Source organism: Symphalangus syndactylus, chromosome 13 (genome assembly GCF_028878055.3).
Source record: "Symphalangus syndactylus isolate Jambi chromosome 13, NHGRI_mSymSyn1-v2.1_pri, whole genome shotgun sequence".
Taxonomy (NCBI): domain Eukaryota; kingdom Metazoa; phylum Chordata; class Mammalia; order Primates; family Hylobatidae; genus Symphalangus; species Symphalangus syndactylus.
Window position 1 is genome coordinate 81,904,560 of NC_072435.2, and position 12,432 is coordinate 81,916,991.

The following is a 12,432-nucleotide window of genomic DNA, read 5'->3' on the forward strand; positions in this document are numbered from 1 at the left end:
GTTCTTCGATTGCCAAGAATAGTTTATGCCTATATTAGTTGAGCAAAATTATCATTTTACAATTATCTGGCATAATGGTTGCTCATAAAGTATCTTACATGTCAAAAGCTCCCATTATGAATGGAGAAAATCATTTAAATGCTGTATAATAGATATCCAATAGCTGTTGATATTTTCAACCGTTTAATTTTAGTTTTGACTGGAATCAACAACTCAAATCTCCCAAATCTGAAACAGAAAATTTAGCAACATCATATTATAAGGTTTCTTTGATTGCTTTCCTCCTCTGATTGGCTTCCTGTGCTGGCTACTTAATCAGCTAGTGACAGGCCCAATCAGATATAAATTTTCTAAAATTCTAAATTATGAAACATCATATATATATAGTTATACTTATTTTTTCAAATAAATGTGATTTTAAACTAACCCATTCTTATTTATGCTCAATTTTGTCTCATTTTCTAATTATTCAAAAAGATGACTTTTAACAAATTAATATAAACATAAACCTCACATTATACCCCATAAATATATTTAAGAAGAAATATTTTAGAATAAAAACAAGTTCGCATATTAATTAAAAAGATAGCTTTACTCACCACATATAAGTATTTTACATTCTAGGAGGACTGTTTTGAATAACCACTACTGTATTCACTATCTATTCTCAAGTTAAATGCTACAATAGTATAGCTAGCTATGGTAATAAGTACTTGAGTTATTTTCATTGAATAAAGTTTAGATAGAAATATGTCAAATTTTTAAAAGTAGAACCCCTAACACAAATGGAAAGTTATTTCAAACTGTCCATAAGTTTTAAGAATTCTAAGGAGAGGTACTGATCCCTGATAAGAATGAATGCGGAAAGAAGGTGACAGTGCTGATTTTGATTGCTTTTCTCCAGCTTACTGAACAAACAGACTGAAGAATTACTGCAGAGATATATAGGCACCTATGTTTAGCTGAAATAGGATTGCTGTGATAACAGTAAATTAACAGAGAACATCTGATGAAAGCAAAGGGAAACATAACCTCCACAAAGAAAGGAGAATAATATACAATTCAAATATAGTCCTGATTGGGAAGGAACATTAGTATTTAACTAAAGATAAATCATTAAGTTAAATAATGTATGGAGAAAGAAACATGTCAATTTTTCTACAAATGCTCATGTTTGCTTGGAAATATATTACCTGTTTTTCTGGAGAAATAATTTTGATAAAGTGTTATGTATTCAATTAGTAAAATATTTTGTCAATAGGACCGTATTTGAGTCAGGAGGACCATATCTTATTTTACATGCTACTTAAAAATGCAAGGATGAAATAGGAATGACAAATAGAAAGACAGTGTGTAGTTGTGGCATTATTGTGACTACAAATCGGAGGACTAATTGATATGGAGATAAGAAGGAATTAATGCTGTGAACAAAGACTGAGATGATATAGACAAGAATTTGAGATATGGATAAAAACACATTTGTTCAACCTATTAGCTAAATAATACCTTGGAAGTTTCTCTCTCTTGCCATTTATCCTGCTAATATGTTCCTGATCAGTTTAAATGACCAAGTGTGCATGAATCTACATGGCTTTTCATTCTTTTCCATTGGCGACACTTCATGGAAAGAAACTCTACAGGAAAGGGCTAGAACAAGTTATGAACAAGTTAGAAGAATTCATAATCCATCAATATTGAAATATTTTTGGTAAGTATAACATAATAGAATACCCTGTGTTATGTTATACATGATAGAATACTATTATTAATGTTGCTGAGTAAAGGGCTTCAAGCTCCAGCATTTGCCAAAAGAATGAGAGGAGTTTGCAAATTAAATTTGAATTAATGGTGTCTTGGCAGGAGCATGTAAAGGAGTCAGGAGACTGGGTTATGCCAGATACTAAAAATTTGACATTAGGGAAGTCATTCAAACTCATTGGACATTCACCTGTATGGTTTTGTCTTTATTTCTTTCATTTTCCTAATTAGATTACATTGCTCATTATATTAACATGTTTTGAGAATATGTAATATTTTTATGTTTTTCAATATATTTTATATGTATATGTATGTGATACCACATATACATTAGGAAACCTATAATAAAAAAGACAGAAGATAAGTTTTAATGAGGATATGGCAAAAATGAAACTTTCATACATGATTTCGGGGATGTAAAATGATGTAACTGCTTAGAAAAATGCCTTAACAGTCTTCAAAAAATTAAAATCAGGGTTACCATAGTACCCAGCAATTCCACTGTTAGGCATATACCTTTCTGAGTCTGTTCTGTGTTGTTATAGCAGAATACTATGTATTAGGTAATTTATAAAGAAAATAAAATCATCTCACGGTGGAAGGCAGAAGGGCAAGAGAGCTCGAGAAATAGCAAGGGAGAAAGAGAGGGCCAAACTCGCTTTTATAACAAGCCCACTCTTGTGATAATGAACCCACAATAACAGCATTAATTTATTCATGAGGGCAGAGCCGCCATGACCTATGCACCTGCCATTAGGTCTCACTTCTCAACACTATTGCACTGGTGATTAAGATTCCAACATATGAACTTTGAGGGACACATTCAAATCATAGCAATGCTCAAGATAATTGAAAACATATGCAAACACAAAAAATTTTCATTAATAGTCATAACCACATTGTTCATAATAGCCCAAAGTGGAAGTAGACTGAATATTCATTAATTGATTCACAATAAACAAAATGTGACATACCCACTCAAAGGAGTAATATTGATCTATAAAAATGAATGTAATACTGATAACATGCTACAACATAGGTGAATCTTGAAATTATTATACTAAATGAAAGAAGCTACACACAAAAGGCTAATCATTTTATGATTATATTTTTATGAAGTGTCCAAAACAGACAAATTCATAGAAACAGAAAGTAGGTTTACAAGGAGGGCTGAGGGGAAAATGCTGCTACTGGGTGTCTGGTTTCTTTTGGATTAATGAAGATATTCTGGAATTAGAGTGATTATTGTAAAACTTAATGAATATACTATATAATACATTAAATTGTATACTTTAAAAGGTGAATTTGTTGTTTTGTGAATTAATCTCAATAGGAATAGAGTGATTATTGTAAAACTTTATGAATATAGTAAAATACACTAAATTGTATACTTTAAAAGGTGAATTTGTTGTTTCGTGAATTAATCTCAATAAGAATAATAAAATGTAATACATTATAGGTGGAATTTAAGGTTAACTGTAAAAAATAATTCAGGTTCTACATCTTTATAGTTTTATTTATGAATTTTGACTAGAGAAAGTTAACTTAGAACAACAAATTTACTATTTCTTAAGCTTTTTATAATCACTGATTATATTAGAATTATAATGCTTTATTAATTAAAATAGACTGTGTGAATTGAAAATAATTTCAAGTGTGGAAAAAGATACAACTGACAAAGAGTTTATATTCAGAATACACTAAAGCTCACTTAAATCAATAAGAATAAACTAAGAATCTTGTTTAAAATTGATAAACAGACTTGAACAGGAATTCTCAAAGAGGATATTCAAATGTCAGATATATTTTAAAATGGTCAATCACATTAGAAAATGCTCATTTATCGTTAGCAAGTTAAGATGAAAACTATATATTATTGCAAACAAATCAGAATAAATAGAATTTTAAGAATAGTAATAACAAGTGTTGGCAACAATGTAAGGTATTAGTATATCCACCATATTGCTGATGGAAGTTCAAATTTGTATTATTGTATTGGAAAACTCTTAGCATTATCTGCTAAAAATAGACATATATATACCCTGTAACCTAGCAATTCTACTCCGAAGTATCAACCAGCAAAATGCAAAATGCCTGTATGTATACAAGAAGCTTCATTGCATTGTTCTTTTAGCCCAAAGTCCATTAATTGTAGATTGATGAATAGATCAAGGAATAGATTATATTAGATTTTCATCTACAATGAAAATATATGAATAGCATATAAAAATAAAATTTAGTTTTATCTATATAATGTAACCAGACACATTTATTAATTAAAAATACATGCAAACCTAATATATGATATAAAAAGTCATGATTTTGATTAAGTTTAGGAAGACAAGAGCATTTATTTACTAGAAGAGAACATAGGAACTTCAAACATGCTGGTAGTGTTCTATATTTTGAGTTAGGTATGGTTACATAATCACTGAGCAGACCCATTGTGATTTCTGCATTCTTTTGTATGATATGCTTCCATGCAAATATTATTTAAAATTCAAGTTAGCAACTTATATACATATGTGATCTCATATGTATGAATACTTCTGTACAAAATCATATCTATATATTATTTATAAAATATATTATATTTAAAATAGTCTGTGTTCATAGCTCATAAATGCATTACATGTATATGATATAACAAATATAACAAATATAGGATTTATAAATACCAAGGAAAAGTTCTAATTGAATGAAACACAACCTTTAGCAGTGCATATTTCTGGATATTGGCCTGGGATGGAAGAGGCTAGCAGGGACACTCAGTATTTACTTCTGAAAAATTAAAATTTTATTCTACCGAGATCACTCGTGTATTACATATATGAATTTTAATGCAAAATGATAAGCAACATTAAATACATTTTTTCTCATTAATGTTTTCACAATTATAAAATTTAAATCATCTCAGTATAGCGTGGGACCATTATTGAAGAAATGCTCGGTGGTAAAAATCAGTCACCTGTGTCAAGGCATTTTCAGACAGGGAACAGTATTCAGCAAGCAATAAAGTACAATCTTGGCAATAATTTCTATCCCTATATGTGACACTTTCTTAAATCTGCAAAGTTTAAAATCTCAGCAAGTTTTTAAGGTATTCACGGCAGTGGAATTATGTGGAGGCATTTCTCTCATAAATCTGTTTTAAAATTTTACAATTCAATATTTTCTGATCCTATGCCAAATCTTTATGGCAGATATTTTCTACATTTCATTCTTCTTGACAGCAGTGGCATTTTACACTTGTTTTCAAAAGCAAAATGTAACCACACCAGGAAATTAAAAACAGCATTATTTAGTGAGATTCTAGTTATTATTTTTCTACTCAATATAGGTAATTCTTATGCTTAACATGCTCCTTGGCATTATTCTGTAATTATTGAAATTTCCCACGCCCTGTAAAAAAAAAAAGGAATACTTTTAATTAATCTATATATTCAGTTATGTTCCAATCAGTTTTATTTAAAGTAAAGTGAATAAAAATAATTTTTCGAAGTCTCAAGTGATAAATTTAGAAGCAAGATTGAAGGAGGAAAGAAGTATTTCTTTTGACTGGGTGCAGCATATTTCTAAGATTTGTCTGTAAAATAATTGGAATAATAGAAAAAATCCATCGAGTCTGTCAAAATGATGGCAAATTTGGTAAAAAGTGAGGATGGGCAACATTTATATAAAATCTATTAGCTAAGCAGCATTGGTTAGAAAGGTGGTAAAATGGCTATGGTTAAAGATCAGGATAAGTGGCTTTTCTTCTATACAAATTATTGTTTTCGAGTTCTTTCATATTGCCAAGCATAAAAATTCACCTAATTTATTCAATAAATATTCATTGACCATATACTGTGTTCTAGATACAAAATAAAGTGTTGTGAAAATAAGACGTTTAATGTCGTATGTCTGCTTGTATTATGAGAACATGATTGTGAAAGTTAGTTTCTACGAGATTTCAAAAATCCAGAAACACTATTATAATTCAATCTGAGTATAGACTACAAGTTCTCTTGAGAAAAGAAAATCTAAGTTGATCATATTATTTCAATGTATTCTGTCTAGGAAATGTCACATTTTATGCTGCTCTGTCTATTTTATTTTCTACTTTTTCTTTCTGTAAATATTTTCTTGTGTTCACTTGTTACAAGTTCAGTTCTGTCTAAAGCCTCATTTTAGCATATGGCCAAAATGGTTACATGTTTCTTTCATCCCAGTGTGTACACTCTTCACAATATGACTCCTGCAATCAAGAGGTGGAATCTATATCTCTACGTCTCAAATTTATTTATGTATTGTTTTATTTGGTTTTAACTGACATACAATAATTGCATATATGTATGGGGTAGAATGTGATGTTTTGATACATGTATGTATTGTGGAATGATCAAGCCGGGCTAAATTTAGTCTGTACCATGCAAATTGGTTTGGCCAAAGTGACATTAACCAAGGTGACACAGCAAAGGCTTTCAAAGTGGTTGCTCATTAGTGCTTGGCCAGTCTGGCTGTTGACAACTTCGGACTATCATGTAATGAAGCCCAAAACAGCCTCATGGAAGATGAGAGACATGGGAACACCAGCCCAACTCAGCTAAGCTTCCCACCTATTCCAAGAGAGACTGGTCCCCTGCTGACCTACAAGCTGACTGCAGTCCCATGAGTTATCCCACATGACAGCAGAGAGGAAATATACAGCCACTCAAAGAATCATGAGGAATTATATATTGTTCTTGTTTTGAGTCATTAAATTTGGTGTGGATTTTATGCAGAAAAAAATACAATTACTTTGATTATTGCATGTATCATCAATTAGGGTTTTTCTTTTGCATTCAAAATAAATCAAACCTAAGCCAAACTTGCTCAAGAAGTTAGAAAATATTTTGCTTCACCTAAGTCTGAAATCTAGAGACACAGTTTCAGGTGTTTATGTAAATTGATCAAGGTTTCAAATGATACTGATGAAGAGAACCTGATTTTTCTCTTTTCTCAGTTCTGTACTCTGTCATTATATGTTACTTTTGAATTAAATCATTGCCTGTCTCAAAATGGGTGTATTTTTATGATTCCTAGGAAATTCTTCTTAGGTTTTATTGACCTCAAATACACTAATTATCTTTACTCTAGATGACATGTTATAATTCTTAGCTGGCTTACTGCACCCATCTGATATATACAATTACCCAGAATGATAAAAAGTATTTTGTGGAATGAAGGGCGACCAAATTCCACGTGTCAAGAACACCAGATAAGTTAGTTGACTCCCTAATGAACGTTTATCAGCATTACGGTAAACTACATAAATATCCGAATTTTAGTGTCATTTTCTCCCAGAAGTCTTCCTGATTCCCTGTACCAGGTTTAGGGCCTCAAGTTATATGTTCCTGTTTCTTTTAACGTTTGTTTGTTTAAATAAACTTAGTCAACTTTTTTTGGTCCATTGACAGTAAGATCCATGAGGGAAAAGGACATATTTTTCTTGTTTACTATTGTGACTTCAGGATCTAGCAATGTGATTGCCAAATAAATCCTTATTCAATGAATAAAGGGTAAATTTAACAGTTTCCAAATTTCAGGCTCTATTGAACACAAGAAGGTTCAATTTAGGTTTATGTTTAGGGTTATTTATTCAATTATTTTTATTATATTAAAAGATGTAAATTTAGTCTAGAAACATAAAGGTCATAAGTTATTGTGGAGAAAAAGATATGTTGTGAATCCAACACTGTCGTTGAGTATTCATTTGAATACTCTAATTTCCTATCAACTTCACTTGACAATGTTGACATTTTAATGTTATAATTCACATAATTTTGATGTGGTTTTGTTGTCAGAAAATATGATGAGCATATTCATTTGTTGAAACCTAGTCTACAATGTAATATTATTTGGTGATGGGGCCTTTGGGAGGTTATTAGAGTAAGATTAGGTCATGAGGGTGGGGTTTTCATGGTGAAATTAATGCCCTGTGAAAAAGAGGAGGAGTCACAAGATCTGTATATCTCATTCCCAGTGTAGGCACCAAGGAAAGGCTATGTGAGAAAATAATGAGAAGATAGCCATCTACAAACCGGGAAGAAAGCCCTCACCAAAAATTGAAATTCACTGAGGGAGTTGAATAGATAGGCACCTTGATCTTGAACGTCCCGGACTCCTGAACTGTGATAAATAAGTGCTTGCCATTTAAGCCACCTAGTTTATAGTATTTTGTCATAGCAGCTAGAACTGGCTAAGACAGCATTTTAGTCTAATTATGATCATATTGTAGTGTACAAGGAAATTGTTTATATAATTGTTAGACTAGTTTTGGTAGTGATGAATGTCACTCCTCAAAATTAGTATGTAATTGTGAGTAATACTAATTTCTTGTGTTTTAAAATTGTTCTCTCTACAGATTTTTTTCCTATGTATACTCTGAAATTGGAGTTCTTAATTTCAATGCATTTTTGTTGTTTGTTTACTTTAATCCATTATAACAATTTTATTTAGGGGCTTCATATAGTAAGCCCTGCTATATTTATTCAGGAATTTAAACACATGTAATTTTGTTTCAATGATTATAGTAATAATAATAGGTGATTTTTTTCAGATATCTGTTTGCTCTCATATATTAATATTTACACCTAAGCATTTTTTGAGAACCTACCAAAGTGTTACTTCTTCCAAAAACCTGTGTACTTCAGACCACTCTGAATGCCCTTTGCTGAATCTATAAGCTTCAGGGAATTTCATTATTATAATAGTTTCATACTCATTGAAATGATCTATATACAGGCTCTTTTCACTCGGTAGGCTATAAGCTCCTTGATGAGTGAGGCAAAATATTATTGAGCTTTTTATTTCTAGTTATTAACACAGGATCTTTAATGTAGTAGATGTTTAAGGAATACTTTAAACTCGATCAGCTTTAGATATTAAACAATAATTTCTAATTTATAATATAAGAAATAATTTAAAATCTTAATAGAATAAGGATTATACAGAGATACAGATATACATTCTTTATGCAGATATAAAAGCCAAATATTCTTCTGTTATAAGAAGAGAGTAAAGCAGGTCGATGCTGTTGTGAGCCCACTTGACAACATGTACTTTTTATATAAAACTAAGTTGGGTGTTTTTAAGCTTATCCCTGGCCAAGAGCCAGATTGAAGGAAAACGTACTATTTAACTGAAGACATGGTCTTATCTAAATCTAAAGACCATTATTTTATGTATTCTTTTAAAACTTTGAACCAAAAATCCTGTAAAATATCAAGATCTTAATAATATATCTGTAGGGTATTGATAATTTGCACCATCAAAACTTCTACCAAGTAGATTTTGAATCATATATTTAAAATACCCATACTATTTTACAAATTAGAACATTTAAAACATTTGAAAATATTAAAAATGTTAAAAAGAATTTCAAAGTCAGTAGGACAACCCGTGCTAGACTTCCCCTCCTGCAATGCACCATCAGTCTGGAAAATTGAAAAAAGTCAAGGTTTGCTAAATAGCTGTTGCAGATCACAATTCTTAATTAAGTCATGCTTTTGGAGTTATAAACTTTAATATACTTTTTCATGACATTCTATATTTTACAATAGCTGCTCCTCTCAGAATATATATCCTCTGACAACATTGGGCATATTAGTCACTAATACATAGCTTCATATTTGGAAAAAGAAAAAAATTATAAGGAAAATCTCCACATATCCTACAACAAAGAGTTACATCAGAGAGCAGGTTAATACTCATAATAAGCTTAGAGTTCTACCAAGTATATTTCTTATGTGCCTTCAAATATAGTTGTGCTTCTGCATCAGGAGAATTGTATGCTAGAAACTCTGTTATGGACTCAAAGAGGAACCCCATTATTAAAAAAGGAGTTCTATAGGTAAAGCTAGCATATTGCAATGTAACCCTGTCTACAGCGCCAGAAATGTGTATTGAGAGCTCCATTAGGTGCACAGGAACACAGCAGTGACACATTTAAATACCAAGTGCTGCAGAAAAGTGCCGCTAGCTTTTCCAAGGGACTGAAATTGGGCAGCCCAGATTTGAACTGTGGTTTTAATTTGACTTATGATTCTCTTGCCCTCTAGTGGGTCTAGAAGTTGAAAATAGATGTATTACTATATATTATCTGTGATTCTTGTAGAGATTGAACTGGAGAAGAAAAATCCTTAGACTTCAGTCCCTGCAAAGCCCTCATTGACTTAAGAGGAATTTATCAATGTAAAGGGATTGGTTTATTACTGCTTTAAACCCCTCATGCATCACAAAGGGATTTGCTAAATACTTTCATAGGGACTGCCTGTGTGTTGCCAAGGGGCTTCAGAAAAGCACTGAACCTTTTGGTGATTGAAATGTACAGTCCTGCTGCAATGAATTAACATAATTGGAATCAGGACTAGATGTTTTTATAGGAGCTGATTATGTGCAGTTCCAAAAGTATCATTACTTTAGCCTGTCTTATCCTTGAGGGCATAAGAACACTTTAAAAAGGGCTTTAAATATGATGGCTGCCCAGTAGGTGAGCAAGTCTTTGGTGAGAGGTGCATTAGCTATAATTTATAAAGTGTAGTTGGTGGCATTTAACATTCTAATTATATGTAATATTAAGATATGTTAAGTGGTAATATATTGTGTGTGCTATCCACCTTTTAAAAAAGTTCTAATCCATTTATACTACTGTGATCTATTGGAGAAGTACAGATTCTTCTTCATAGCATATTAACCGTATGAAATATTAAGGTAATTGAAGCCTGAATCCATGTAATTGTAAATCTATTTAATAAAAAAATCATTGATACGCCTGGCATGAACAAACAGCTAAATATCTCAGGTAGCCACAGAGCAGCAAGTGATATAAATTTTAAAATCCAACAATTTAAGTTTCAATTTAGAAGTTTTGTCATTAATGTTCTCATAAAATTATTTTGTGTTAAAGATCTGTGTAATACCTAACTCCATTAATATTTTGAGTATTATTTTTTAATTGGCAATCTAGAATTCATCTTAAATGAGTTTGCTTATTAATTACAAGTAAATACAATAACTACAAAATAAAATTCTGCTATGACCTAATGATCACTTTTCTTCCCCACAAGATGCCTAACATTGTAAACTTTTGAAAATAGCCCATAAATAAATCTTTCTAGCGTAGCTTCCAACAATTGTATTTTCTAATAATATCGCTTTTTTTTTAAAAAGGTGGATGGGTGATTAAAATAAATGAAATCACTGGATTTCATTTAGACTAACACTCTATGAGTAGTTGAATGCTTACTTATGAAACAGGATGTTAAAACAGACTAATAATTTAGATTCATAGAAAACTATGAGAATTACAGAAAATATGTTAAGGTTTTTTTAATTAGAAACAATAAATCAAGTCAAATTTACAAGATATTGTCTGTTTGAGACTGTGACTTAATGACTGGGTGAAAACATCTGAAGATATGTTTTTTACAGACACCAAACCAGACCAGTCTCTGTTTGAAGACATACATGATTACTTTTGAAATATTTTTAGGTAGTCATAACTTCATAATAAGTAGTTTTCTTGCAACTTACTTGCATTGTTTATGTTTACAGCAACCACTATGTCCTCCTCCAGAACATTCTCTTTCAAACTTGAAATAATCATAATCATAATTAATATAATGACAATGGATGTAGGAGAAATACAAACCTAATTTTTATTCTCAATGATGATCATGGATAGAATAACTAAACCCACATGTGTACTACCTTGCCCCATAGACATTTTTTACACTTTGGACACCTAAAGTCCAGCTAAAAAAAGTAATTGCCTACATCCCCTATGACGGAAATCCAAAATATATAATAAATGTATTTAGCTCATGAACGATTTTTAAATTTCTGTTTAATTTGTTGCTGGAGATCTCAGTTACTCTTTTTCTTGTTAACACATCCACACCCAACCTCCAATACAGCTGTTTACATGAAGCAAGAGATTGGGAAGCCTGAGAATGAATACCTGATTCTAGCTGGGCAGATAATTTTGTGTTTCTTTGAGGAGTTTGGAATGTCGATAGACTGAATTAGGTAGACATAGACAACAGTTTTAAGTGTCCATATATTTGGCACTATTGTTGCTGACAATGACAGCCAAAACAATGGTCAAATGAAAATTGCGAAAAACAAAAAAATGAAATACCATGCCTGAGTAGCCACTCTTCAGAGAGGAAAATTTAAATGTATAGAGAGATGAGAAATCTTGCAGCCCTGCAAATAATTGAAGGTACTTTGCAAATGTACATTTCTAATGTGGGCACATTATATTTCTTGCAATTAATTCCTTCATATTTTTTATTCCTATTTCACTTAAACTCATTTGAATGGGCATTATTTTATAATAAAAACATCCTTGATTATGATTCTGTATTAGCAAAGATAATCATACTAAAGTTTGTCGTTTTTTTAGTACTCAAAACAGAATTATTCTTTTCTAGAGAAATTAAAGCTATATGGGCTTTTTACTTTCAACGTTATTAAACTCATTTTTTTAAATTTTAAATGAGAAGTTAATTGATATTTTGCTTGTGGAGTATGCTGTAGAATTATTTTAGATACAATAAACTATTATGATGTTTAATTTTGTCATTTGCAATATAATTATATTCATTTGTATCATTGAGTTTTCAGTGTAGTCAGATTAAGTAATACAGA